This window comes from Miniopterus schreibersii (genome assembly GCF_964146895.1).
Source record: "Miniopterus schreibersii genome assembly, chromosome: 8".
NCBI lineage: Eukaryota > Metazoa > Chordata > Mammalia > Chiroptera > Miniopteridae > Miniopterus > Miniopterus schreibersii.
The window spans coordinates 15,675,094-15,687,609 of record NC_138109.1 but is presented as its reverse complement, the minus strand read 5'-3'; the positions used below and the strand labels follow the sequence as shown (position 1 = coordinate 15,687,609).

General features: G+C 40.6%; 1 long non-coding RNA gene across 1 annotated transcript in view; it reads left to right on the top strand.

Annotated features, from left to right (window-relative positions):
- The window catches only part of LOC308561001, an 82,216-nt gene that overhangs the window by 41,605 nt on the left and 28,095 nt on the right, over positions 1-12,516 (top strand). The gene's annotated exons all lie outside the window — the stretch shown is intronic.

Genomic DNA, 12,516 nt, shown 5'->3' with positions numbered 1-12,516 from the left:
CATGTCTAACAAACACATTGCTTGTCAAAGCCCTGACGGGGTACCAAGCACAAACTGTGAACTCTGGTCCCTAAGGCGTCACAGATGACTGAACTGGGGTGCCTAAGTTGTTTATGTCTCTTAGTTGTTATTCTGGTCTAACAACTGACTAGGACCAATGTCAGGAAGAGGGGAGTGTGTTAGAGGCTGAGGAGATCCTATTTCTCAAGAGGCTGCTTGACATGGTGACCAGGGCCTGGACTTTTAGTGTCCACATTATGCAGACCTGAGTTCAAATCCTGGCTCTGCTGTTTATTGTACTTGTGACCATAGCTTACCCTTGCTAAGTTTTAATTTCCCTATTCCATAAAATGCCCACCTTGCAAAATTGTCTTTTAGAGATAAAAGATGTAAATTTCCTGGAACAAAGAAAACTCTTCGTAAATTGTTATTAGGATCCTGTGCCAAAATCTGCCCCTTTTTCCACTCCAAACCGAAATTGCACCTCCTGAGCTAAGGGTTTATGCTGCAGTGGTACTTTCCCACTTAGCCAGACGTCGTGAAGAAACAGCCAGGACCACTGTCACATATACATGCCCCAGGCTGGTTGTATAATTGGTATTCTATTGATTACAGGATTCATTTCCTAATATTAGAAGAGAAAAATACATTTTTAATTAAAGGATGTGGTAGGTTGATAACTGGCCCCCATAGATATCCAGACCCTAATCTCTCAAACCTGTGAATGTTACCTTATCTGGCAAAAGAAACTTTGTAGATTTGATTAAGTTAAGGATATTGAGATGGAGAGATTATCCTGGTGTGCCCTCTCCCCCCAGGCCCCTGGGAACCACCAATCTGATTTTTGTCTCTGTGGATTTATCTATTCTGAGTGTTTTCAGTAAATAGAATCATAAAAGATATGGCCATTTGTGTCTGGCTTCTTTCACATAGCACAATGTTTTTTGAGGTTTATCCATGTTGTAGCATGCATCAATACTTCATTCTTTTTCATGGCTGAGTAATATTTTATTGTATGTATATATACAATTTGTTTATCCAGTCATCCACTGATGGACATTTGGAACCATACAATATGTAATCTTTTGTGACTGTCTTCTTTCACTTAGCATAATGTTTTCATTCATCCACGTTATAACGTGTCAATACTTTATTCCTTTTTATTACTGAGTAATATTCCATTGTGTGGATATATGCCATCAGTATTAATTTTTATTAAACAGCCACAACCTTGATTAGTTTCCTGTTGCTGTTGTAATTAATTACCACAAATTTAATGGCTTAAAACAACAGAAATGTATAGTTCTGGGGAGGCCAGAGGTCATAAATGAGTCTTATTGAGCTAAAATCAAGGTGGCACCCGGCTGGGTGTGGCTCAGCGGTTGAGCATTGACCTAGGATCCAGGAGATCAGGGTTCGATTCCCAGTCAGGGCACATGCCCGGTTGTGGGCTTGATCCCCAGTCGGGCATGCAGGAGGCAGCCGATCAATAGCAACTCTCTCATCATTGATCTTTCTATCTCTCTCTCTCCCTCTCCCTTCCTCTCTCTGAAGTCAATAAAGATATATTTTTTAAAAAGTGGCAGAACTGGTTCCTCCTGGAGGCTCCAGGGGAGAATTCCTTTCTTGCCCCTTCCAGCTTCTAGTGGCTGCTCAGACTCCTTGGCTTGCAGTCACATCAAATGCATAATACAGTACCTGATACATTGTGAGGGCTTAATACATATTAGTTAGTATGATTTATTACTACTCTTAGTAATTACTGTGCCTAGAAAAATGAGAAAATATAATCAAAATGAAGAAAACATTTTAAACAATTATAATTCTACCACTCTTGACAAGTATCAATTTCTATGTTTTTAGCTGAAGTGAAATAAAAAACAACCACAATGAGGTACCACTTCAAATGCACAAAATTGGCTATAATTTAAAAAATGGAAAATGACAAATGTTGGTCAGTACGTGGAGAAATTTGAAACCCTCAGACGTTGATGGTAGGACAGCAATGTGGTTCAGCCTCTGTGGAAAACAAGTCAGCAGTTCCTCTAAAAGGTAAACACAGAATTACCATGTGACCTTGAATTTCTACTCCTAGATATATACCCAGAAAAACTGAAAAGAGGCACTCAAACAGGTACATATACACATATGTTCATAACAGCACTATTCACAATAGCCAAAGGTGGAAACAGCCCAAATGCCCATCAGTGGATGACTGGGTAAACCAAATCGTGTATACATACAATAAAATGTTACTCAGCCATGAAAAGGAATGAAGTATTGATGCATGCTACATGGATGAACCTCAAAAAACATTGTGCTATGTGAAAGAAGTCAGACACAAATGGCCATATCTTTTATGATTCTATTTACTGAAAACACTCAGAATAGATAAATCCACAGAGACAGAACAGGGGCTGGGGTGATGTTTCTCTCTCCCTCCCTTCTTCTCTCTCTTTAAAATCAATCAATAAAAAATTTAAACTGCTCTCAGAATTATTTAAGAAAAATTTATTGTCTCTCATATTATGAAGTCCTGAGCTAGAGAAGCTCTAGAATTATTTCAGTAGCTCAAAAATGTCATCAAGGATCCAAGTTCTTTCTTTCTCTGACCATTCTCAGCATATTGGTATTCTCCTCTCTTTTATGGTTGAAAGGTGATTATCAATTACTGTTTGGAGATATAACATCTAACTCCAATAGATTGTAGTGGAACAAAAAACGGATACCTATTTCTGTAAGTATCTCTCTCTCTTTTTTTAATAGCAGTATTATTGAGATATAATTCACATAACATATGATTCACTCATTTAATATATACAGTTAAATGATTTTTAGTATATTCAGAGATTTGTGCAACCATCGCTACAATGTTAGAACATTTTATCACCCCCAGAATAAATAGCACCCATGAGCCATCACATTTCCCCCCAACATACTCCCCATCCTCAACCCTAAGCAACAACTAATCTATTCTCTGTCCCTATAGATTTGCCTATTCTGGATGTTTCGTATAAATGGAGTCTTAAAATATGTGGTCTTTTGTGACCGACTTCTTTCACTTAGTGTAATGTTTTCAAGGTTCATTCATGTTGTAAAATGTATGAGTACTTCATTCCTTTATATAGCTGAATAATTTTTTATTACATGGATTTTCTTTGTCCATTCATCAGTTGATGGACATTTGCTTCAGTAATTATCACATCTTTTTCCTTCTTGCTGCCTGTTTTCCCCTCCCTTTCATGTCTCTCTAGACCTCATGTAAAACTCCTTAGAATGACATTTGAGACCCCTCAAAATTGTATTAGTCACAAGTCTTCTAGTTGCAAGTGACAAAAAGCCAACCTGCCCGACTCCAGCTGAATGCTCTTCGACAGCACGTCTCTCATTGTCTCTCTGCTTGGAATTAGACTTTGACCTGTCTTTACCTTCCCTATGAGGCTCTAAGTTGGTTGAAGACAAGAATTGCATCTTACTCATTTCCTAAGATGAAGAAGGGTGATAATATCCGTTACCTCAGATTTTTTTGTGATGACTGAAACACACACATACATGATTTATTGAGCACATATGTACTGTGTGTGTCAGAGGCATGGCGTGCCTTATAAAGGGCAAATACCTAGTGCTGGCAAACCTGGGAATCAAATGTCCCTTTCTAAATAGACTATGCTCCTAACCACTATTCCAAACGGCCTCCCTCATAGGAGAGGGACAGTGCCTGGCACACAGTGGAAATGCAATGAATGTTGCTAAATACTTAACTCTGTTGAATTGAATCAAATTCTGCTTTGGCTGCACTTTCCCCTGGACTGTGGTTTGTCCCTCTCCAGTTCATCCTGCCTGTGTCATCAGCCACGTGACACACACCCACACCCTGGGGGCCCCACTTAATTCCTGCTGACCTAGGATGTGTCTTCCAAGCACTCCTGTAAACTGGGAGGGGCTCATGGGTGATAAATTCTGAATCTGGGACAGCCCAAAGGTCTTTGTTTATACTAACCCAGACAACAGCTGGAACTCTGGCCAGGGGAGATGCCTGGTTGGGGAGGGGGGATGTCTGAGCCTTCCCATCCTCCCCCGACAGAGGTGTCCAAGGTCCAAGGCTGCAGGTCTCCTTGAAGGTATTGCTCACCCTTTGGTTTCCCAGGTATTTGTGGTGATAAAACCACTCTATTGTGAGCCTCCTCACTGCATAACAGCCTATAGCTAGATATTTGGGGAAAGCACCAAACTCATATTCTTGCTTCTGATAACATTCCCCCCCCCAGAGTTACTTGTTTTCCTTGTGCCAAGCAGTTGATATATGCCAAGTGTTGTATTGAACATGTTATGTACATTATTTCAGGATTTCTCAACCTCGAGACTATTGACTCTTTGGACTGGATAATTCTTTGTTGTCAAGGACTGTCCTGTGCATTGTAAGATGTTTAGCAGCATTCTACCCACTAGATGCTAGTAGCACCCTCCCATTTATACTGTCCAAAAAAATGTCTCTCGACTTTGCCAAATGTCATGTGGGGCAAAATCATCGCAGGGTGAGAACCACTCATTTAATTGAATATACTCCACAATATACTGTGGTTGGGGAAAACAGATTGTAAAACAGACTGTTTAATGTGTTGCCACTTTGTTAGCGTATTTAAGCAGAGAAGAAAGATCTAGAAGATAAATTCTACAAAAAATAACGGTAGTACTCTGTAGAGGCAGATTATTAGCAATTTTTATTTTCTTATTTCTGCTTATTTGTATTTTAAAAATAATGAATATAAAACATCTCTTTAATTCCCCCCCCCATCTGGTTCCACAAAGGAATGGAATTTACTTACAGGAAATATATGTAATAAAATAGTGAACAATACATTAAAAATTTAAATATTATGGCCAGCATTGACATATAAAATCAATGGAACAGATTAAAGAAATCAGAAATAGACTCATGAAGGTAACAATAAAATTAAATGGAGAAAGGATAGTTTTTTCAATAGATGGTGCTGGAACAACTGGATAGCTGAAGGGGGGAAAAAATGAACCTCTATTGTTATCTCACACCATACACAAAAATTAACATGAAATGAATCATGGATCTAAATGTTAAAGTTAAAATTTCTGGGAAAAGAAACCCACAGGAGAACATATCTGTCACCTTGGACGAGGCAAGATTTTTTAGAACACAAAATGCCTGAACCACAAAAGAAAAAAAAATTGATATATTGAGATCCATCAAATTTTAAATCATCTGCTCTTTCAGAGAATGAAAAGGCAAGCCATGATTTGGAGAAAATATTCGCAATTGATATACCTAGAATATATAAAGAACTCTTACTACTTAATAATAATAAAAAACCCAATAAAGAAAATCAGCAAAAGATTTAAAAAGACATTTCAACAGATATACAAGATATACAAATGGCCAATAAGTACATGAAAAGATGCTCAGCATCACTAGTCATCACAGAAACACAAAAATCATGAGATACCATTATAAACCCATGAGAATGGCTAAAATTAAAAAGGCTGACAATACCAAATGTTGACAAGGATGCAAAGCAACTGGAACTCCTATATGTTGCTGGTGGGAATACAAAATGATACAGCTACGTTAGATAATGATTTGTAAATTTCTTATAAAATTAAATATATGCTTACCATATGTCCCAACAATTTCACTCCTATTTTTTTACCCAAGAGAAAGGAAGACTTATACCCACACAAATAGCAGCTTTATTCATAATAGCCAAACTTGCAAACTCAAATGTCCATAAACAGCCGTGTTCTACTCAGCAATAAAAAGGAATGAACGACTGATAGGACATGACAAATCTCAAGCATTAAGCTAACTGAAAGCCAGCTACAAAAGATTACACAGTGAATACTTCCATTTATATGAAATTCTAGAAAAGTCAAAACTGTCGTGGCAGCCCTGGCCGGTTTGGCTTAGTGGTTAGAGTGCGGCCTGTGGACTGAAGGGTCCCGGGTTTGATTCTGGCCAAGGGCACCAAAAAAAAAAAAGAACTATAGTGGTAGATCAGTGGTTCCCAAGAGATGAGGTTGGGGGAAGGAACTAACAGTAAAGGAGCCCAAGAAATTTTGAGGGGAGGGGAGATTAAAATATTCTATATCATGATTGTGGTGATGATTACATAACTGTATACATTGGTCAAAACTCAATGAACTGTATACTTAAAATGGGTAAATTTTATTATATGCAAATTGTGCCTCAATAAGGCTCACTTAGAAAAAGTTGATGCCATGACAAACCTACTGGAATGGCTAAATGAAAAAGACCAACTATATCAAGTGCTGAGGATGTGGAGCTACTACTGGTACTCTTATTACTGTTGGTGAGTGTAAGATGTTACAACCGCTTTAGGAAACTGGCAGTTTTTTGTGAAGTTACACATACGTTTGTTATACAACCCAGAAATTCCACTTCTGGGTGTTTACCCAAAAGGAAAGCAAATGTATGTCCTCAGAAACACTTATAACTGAATATTCATAGCAGCTTAATTTAAATTGCCCCAAACCGGAAACAAGCCAAATGTTAACTTACTGGTGAACAGAGGGACAGCTTGTGGTATATTCATGCAGTGAAGTAGCACTCAGCTGTAAAAAGGGAAGACCTACTGATGTCGGAAACTCATGAATAAATTTTAAAACAGTGTGCTGAGCCCTAACTGGTTTGGCTCAGTGGTTAGAGCATTGGCCCTCTGACCGAAGGGTCCCGGGTTTGGGGTTTGGTTCCAGCCAAGGGCACCTACCTGGGTTGCAGGCTCCATCCCCAGCCCTGGTCAGGGCGAGTGCCGGAGGCAACCAATTGATGTGTCTCTCTCACATCGATACTCCTCTCTTTCTCTCTATTTTTCCCTTCTTCTCTCTCTAAAAAAATCAATAAAGTTAAAATTTTTCAAAAGTGTTAAGAAGAGTTAAAAAAAAGTTGCTATAATTTATCCCAATAACATGGTCCAGGTATTGTTTCAACATTAACAATCTTAGATTTAGGTAAACACTTCTCCTGCTTATTTACTGTTTCTTTGATATAATGATTGACAAGAAACCATAAAATAGAACTATCATGTCTTCCCATTTCTTCCGTGTATCATGAAATTAAAAGAAAAATTGGATAATGGTTATTGATCCCTAATTCTTTTCAAATGTCCTTTCTTTAGAAATATTTAAATTGAATTTAAAATATTGCCTTATACGTATCATCATCTCTCAAGAAGCAATCAGGTTATCCATGTAACTCTTGTCACTTTGTAGGTATAGTTTTTATCAATGTTCAGACTATCTTTACTAAATGGACAAATTATGATTATTATTAATTCTTTTCTCCAATTAGTTGTCAATTTATCTGATGACTGCTGTATTCATTAGCAAATGCCCTAGACTGAAAATACTGTCTTAAGCCTAGTGAAGTAATACATTATGTTGCATTTGTTTTTGTTCTAATATATATATTTTTAATCCTCACCTGAGGACATGTTCATTGATTTTTAGACAGAGGGGGAGAGAAAGAGAGAGAAACATCTGTGTGAGAGAGAAACATTAATCGGTTGCCTCCTGTATGTACCCCGACCAGGGAATGAACCCTCAACCCAGGCATGTTGTCCTGACTGGGAATCAAACCTGAGACCTTTCGGGGTATGGGATTATGCTCCAACTAACTGAGCCACACCAGCCAAGGCTGTTCTAATTTTTGAATGCAAAACTTTGTGATTAGCTAATAAAGAAATGAGTAATTAACAACAACAACAAACTGACCTGTAGTGACAGAAAGCAAAAAGCAGTTGTCTGGGGGACCCAAAAAGGGGGTTGGGGAGGTTGATCTGGGTGGTGGTTGCATAGGTGTGTACCTCTGTCAAAACTCATAGAGCTGTGTGCACTTAAAACATGTGCATTTTATTATATGCAAATTATATTTAAATAAGTTTGATTTGAAAGGAAAACTAAATCAGGTTAGGGAAATGCACCTTAGAGGAGAACAGAGTGTAAAACTCAGAAAGGTTGGAGGGTCCTGCTTTGATTGGTTTTTTACTTTGACTCTGGAGTTTTATTGCCCCCAAATCTAACCTGTCTTTAAAGCCTATCTGAAATGCCATGGCTTCTAGGAAACTTCCCTGGCTTCGGCTTCTCCAGCCCACAGAGATGTCAATATTAATTCTGCATATTAATATAAAAAAATCCTCCATAAACATGTATAGTGTTTTCAGTATTAAATGCTTTCAGCTCATTTTCTCACCTGATTCTCACCTTAACCACCAACCAGTTAGGGCAAGGATTATTCTTCCCATTTTAAAGATGGGGAAACTAAGGCTCAGGAAGGAAAGTAACTTACCTAAATCTTACAGCCACAAGTTGGAACAGAGCCCAGACTAGTACCTGGGCCTCCAATGCTCTTTCCCCTGTACTGCAGTGGAGGGGTAGGTGGAAATAGCACTAGCCAAAATGTCTAGAACCCTTGCTGATTTGCTTGGAAAATTCCTGGGCACTATTAATATTGCTAGACTTCAGCTGTCACTGCTGTAAAATGGGAAAATCCCTGTCCTGCCTGTGTCCCAGGGTTGTGGTCAGGGTTGCCTAGAATAGACCTTGGATGATAAATTAGTGATCAATTAATAGTTATTGCAAGTAACAAGCATTTATTGAGCACTTACTCTAGGAGTATGGTAGACACTGGGGATACAACTGAACAAAGGACAGATAAGAAACAATAAAGATTATGACAGGTGTTTAAAGGAGAAAAAATGGGAGGGAATGGAGCTAGGTTGAGAAACAAGGATCCTGTCAGAACTCTGATGTGATGATATTAAAGTGAGAACGTAAGTTTTAGATGGAGATAGCCCTACACGGGTCTGGGAGAAGAACATTCCAGGCTGTGGAAATGCTATACTATCTTGCATTTCACAACTCCTGTTTCACAGATGTGGAAACTGAGGCTGTTAAGTCTAAGAAGATGACATTGACCCAATCCCTATCTTCCACAGAAGGGAGGAACTAAATTAACTAAACAGGTTCTCTGTAAGCATTGTCTCATTTGATCTTGACAACAATAATTTTTTTTTATGGTAATGCTCCCATTTTGTAGATGAGGAAATTAAAGAAGGCTATCAAAGGCCATATATTTGGTTCTGTTTATTTATACTCTGCCTCATTCCAGATGGACTTGCATTCAGATTTGAGCCTCATCTGTCTGGTTCCAAAGTCCAAGCTCTTTCCCCAACACCAGAGTGACACAGTGTCTGAGAGCTGGCGACATAACAGACAACCAGCCAGGGAGAGACAGCCAGAGCAGAGGCAGAGTCCAGGCGTGGGGAGGCTGCTATTCGTGGAACACCACCCGCCAGGACCCAGCACTAGCCCAGACATCCTGGTGGATACAGACATATATTCCACACCTGTTTTATTTACTCAGCCCCTGCTACATGCCAGGTCCTGCTCTAGGCTCTGGAGATACAGCAGCGAGCACACTAGACAAAAACTTCTGCCTTCAGGGGCTTGCAGTCAAGTGGGGAGATGAGTGAGCCACACACATGATACGTTTGAGTGCAGGCTCAATTATGCCCATCTTTAAAATGGAGATAATAGATAGCAATAGGCTCTATCTAGGGTCGTGAGGATTAAATGAGGTTATGGGTCATGCCTGAGAAGTACCTAGTGGAGGACCTGGCACATGGGAAGTCCTAAATAAGCCCTGCTACTGTGTCCACTTCTTAAGGGCCTTAATCCCATCATGAGGGCTTCACGATCATGACCTAATCACCTCCCAAAGGCCCCATCTCCAAATACCATCACACTGGGAATTAGGGTTTCAACATATGAACTGGAGGAAGACGTGAACATTCAGTTCGTAACATCTATTTTGTAACAACAAAATTTCCTTTGAAGGCTTCTCACTGCCCATAGGATAAAGTCCAAAATTCTTAACATGCCCCGCAAGGCCATGCCAGATCTTCCTTGGGCTTCCCCCTTAGCCTCACCCTTCCTCACTCTCTCCGATCCCTCTGTCCCTATCCGGCTGCCTTCTCCTGCCTCGAATCTTCTCCCATGCTGTTTCTTCTGCCAGAAATCTTTGTTCCACACTCCCTTCTTTCCCCCAATCCTTGGCCAGTCTTCTCTATCCTTTAGGTCCGGGGTATTTCTCTGGGAACTCCCACTCTGAATATGGGGGTTCCCCTGCTGTATTCTCTCATAGCCCCCTGTGCTTTATATTCCCCCAGGACTCACCACAAGTTTTTGTGTGACGTTCATCTTTTCCACTGGACTTGAAGGCCCCACGAGGGCCAGGACTATGTCTGTCTCATTCACTGCTGTACTGCCAGCATCTAGCAATGTCTGGGACAAAATAAGCACTCAGTAATGTTGACATGAACAAAGAAAAGGGATTCCTTCTTGACATGTTAGTTTAGCTACTCAGAATTGGGCCTGAAGCTCAAGGCTCCCCCCAACTGGAACCAACAGTGAGGTCAGAGGTGACTCAGACATGAGGGGAATTTCTGCTGCTATAACCAGCTGAGACATGGCTTTTCTCAGGACCAGGGGCATCACACACAGGCTGACTTGAGAGAACATAGAGCACTCAGGCAGTGTACTTAACTTCCCCAGAGAGGGGAAGTGACTTGCCCAAGGTCTCTAGCCATGGGCATGAGGATGGCCCTTTCAGCATTGCAGCTTTTGCTTCCAACCTCAGGAAGATAAAGTCAAGACAGGAAGTTGTAGGGCTCTGACACAGAGTGGTGACGAACTATGAAGAGGATCTGAAGGTCTAGGCTTGTGAGACCTCAAGCAAGTCATTTCCCTTCTCTGGTCTTTATTTTCAACATCTGTAATAAGAGAATGTCTTACGTCAAGTTCCTTGATAAGCAGACTCTGAGATGGAAATTTGAATACAGGGGGTTTAATGGGGGTCAATACCATAGGACAGTGAGAAGCAGGGCTGGGCAAAAGAAACTGGGCTGCAATGCTTGCCTCGGCTGATCCAGGAGAGCTGGGATAATCCTTTAGAGTTGTTTCAAATGGAGGTAAAGAGGCCAGGCCTTTGTATACCCAGTCCCTTCAGTCATTGGAGGCAGACTGCCTGGAGGGGGCATAACCATGAGCTAGGTGGCTTCCTTCGACCCAGGGCAGTTCCCAGAGAGGGCCTCAATTGAGGCCTTTCCCGGTTGAGTGGGTGTGGGGGAAGGAATGAGAGCCACAGTCTGGGTTGCTCACCACAGCATCCAATACAGAGGAATGTAGTTGGGCAATTTTCTAATTGTCCCATGGAGCCTCTGGGTTCTAAGAAGGTGCTTTAGTGGGTGGGAAACTGCTCTTCTTGGGTGTGTTTTAGTTTCTGCAAAAGTCCAACATGTTTTCTTGGAAGAAATAGCTCTGCTCTTAGGTTGTAAATGCTCTTAAAGCACCTTGTATTTCTTCTTTGAGGTACCATCACAATTATAATTTACATAATTAGTTGTGTAATGATCTAATGTCTGTCTCCTGCACTAGACAATAAATGCCAAGAGGGCAGGAACCATGCCTGTTTTGCTCACTGCTCTGTGTCCAGGGCCTTTCTATACTATGTGCACAACATGTATTGAATGTAAGCATGGCCTGGGCACCAGAATACCGGGGAAGCTGTTAAAGAGGCAAGATTCTGAGCTCTACCTCCAACCACTGGTCTTTAGGAGATTCTAAGGCACAAAAAGTTTGTGTACCACAACTTCACTCCACTTTCCCTAGGGCTCTGGTGAATGTTTGAAACCTGCTGGGGAAGACTCTCCCAGCTCGTTTCTACTCACTCTCAGCAGTCCTCAGTCCAAGCATGGCTTCAAAAGCCAAAAAACAATCAGCCACCAGCAAACTTCCACAGACTCCAACCTGGTTAGATGTGCCAGGTCTTGCATTGCAGGCTGCAGAAGACTGAAACAGATTCACTAGATCCAATCTGGGGACCAAGAGTTTTCAATTTCACATGCAAAATGGTTTGAACATGATTTTTTGTAAAAAAGTAGATTGAAAGTATAGGGAGTTTTAGGACAAAAGTGATGCTTTGGGATCAGTCAGTCAAGGGTTCAAATCCTCCTTCAGTTGTGTGACATTGGGCAGATATCAGAATACTAAATGGCTCACTAGTGCTAGGTGCTAGGTATCTGACCTGTGTTAGATGGTTTTCATGCATTATTTAATTCACACAACCCTCCCGACTCTAGGTATTAATTCCATTGTATAGATAAGGAAATTGAGGAGGGAGAATTGAAGTAATTTGCTTATGGTCAGACATCACATGTCAAACTGGAATTTGAATTTGACCCCAGGTCAGTCTATTAAGTTGGTGTTCCCTAGACACTCACTTGAAAATGGGAACACCACTCCTCTCTCCCAGGGTTGTTATGAAGAGTGAGAGATTAAATTTGAAAACATCTGGCAAGTCACTCATTAATGTTATATCTAGACAAGAAACGAAAACGTTGTGTGTCCATTTTCATGGGAGAGGAAATCTAAGGCACAGTGGAATCGACACCCTCCCTGCATCCCCCC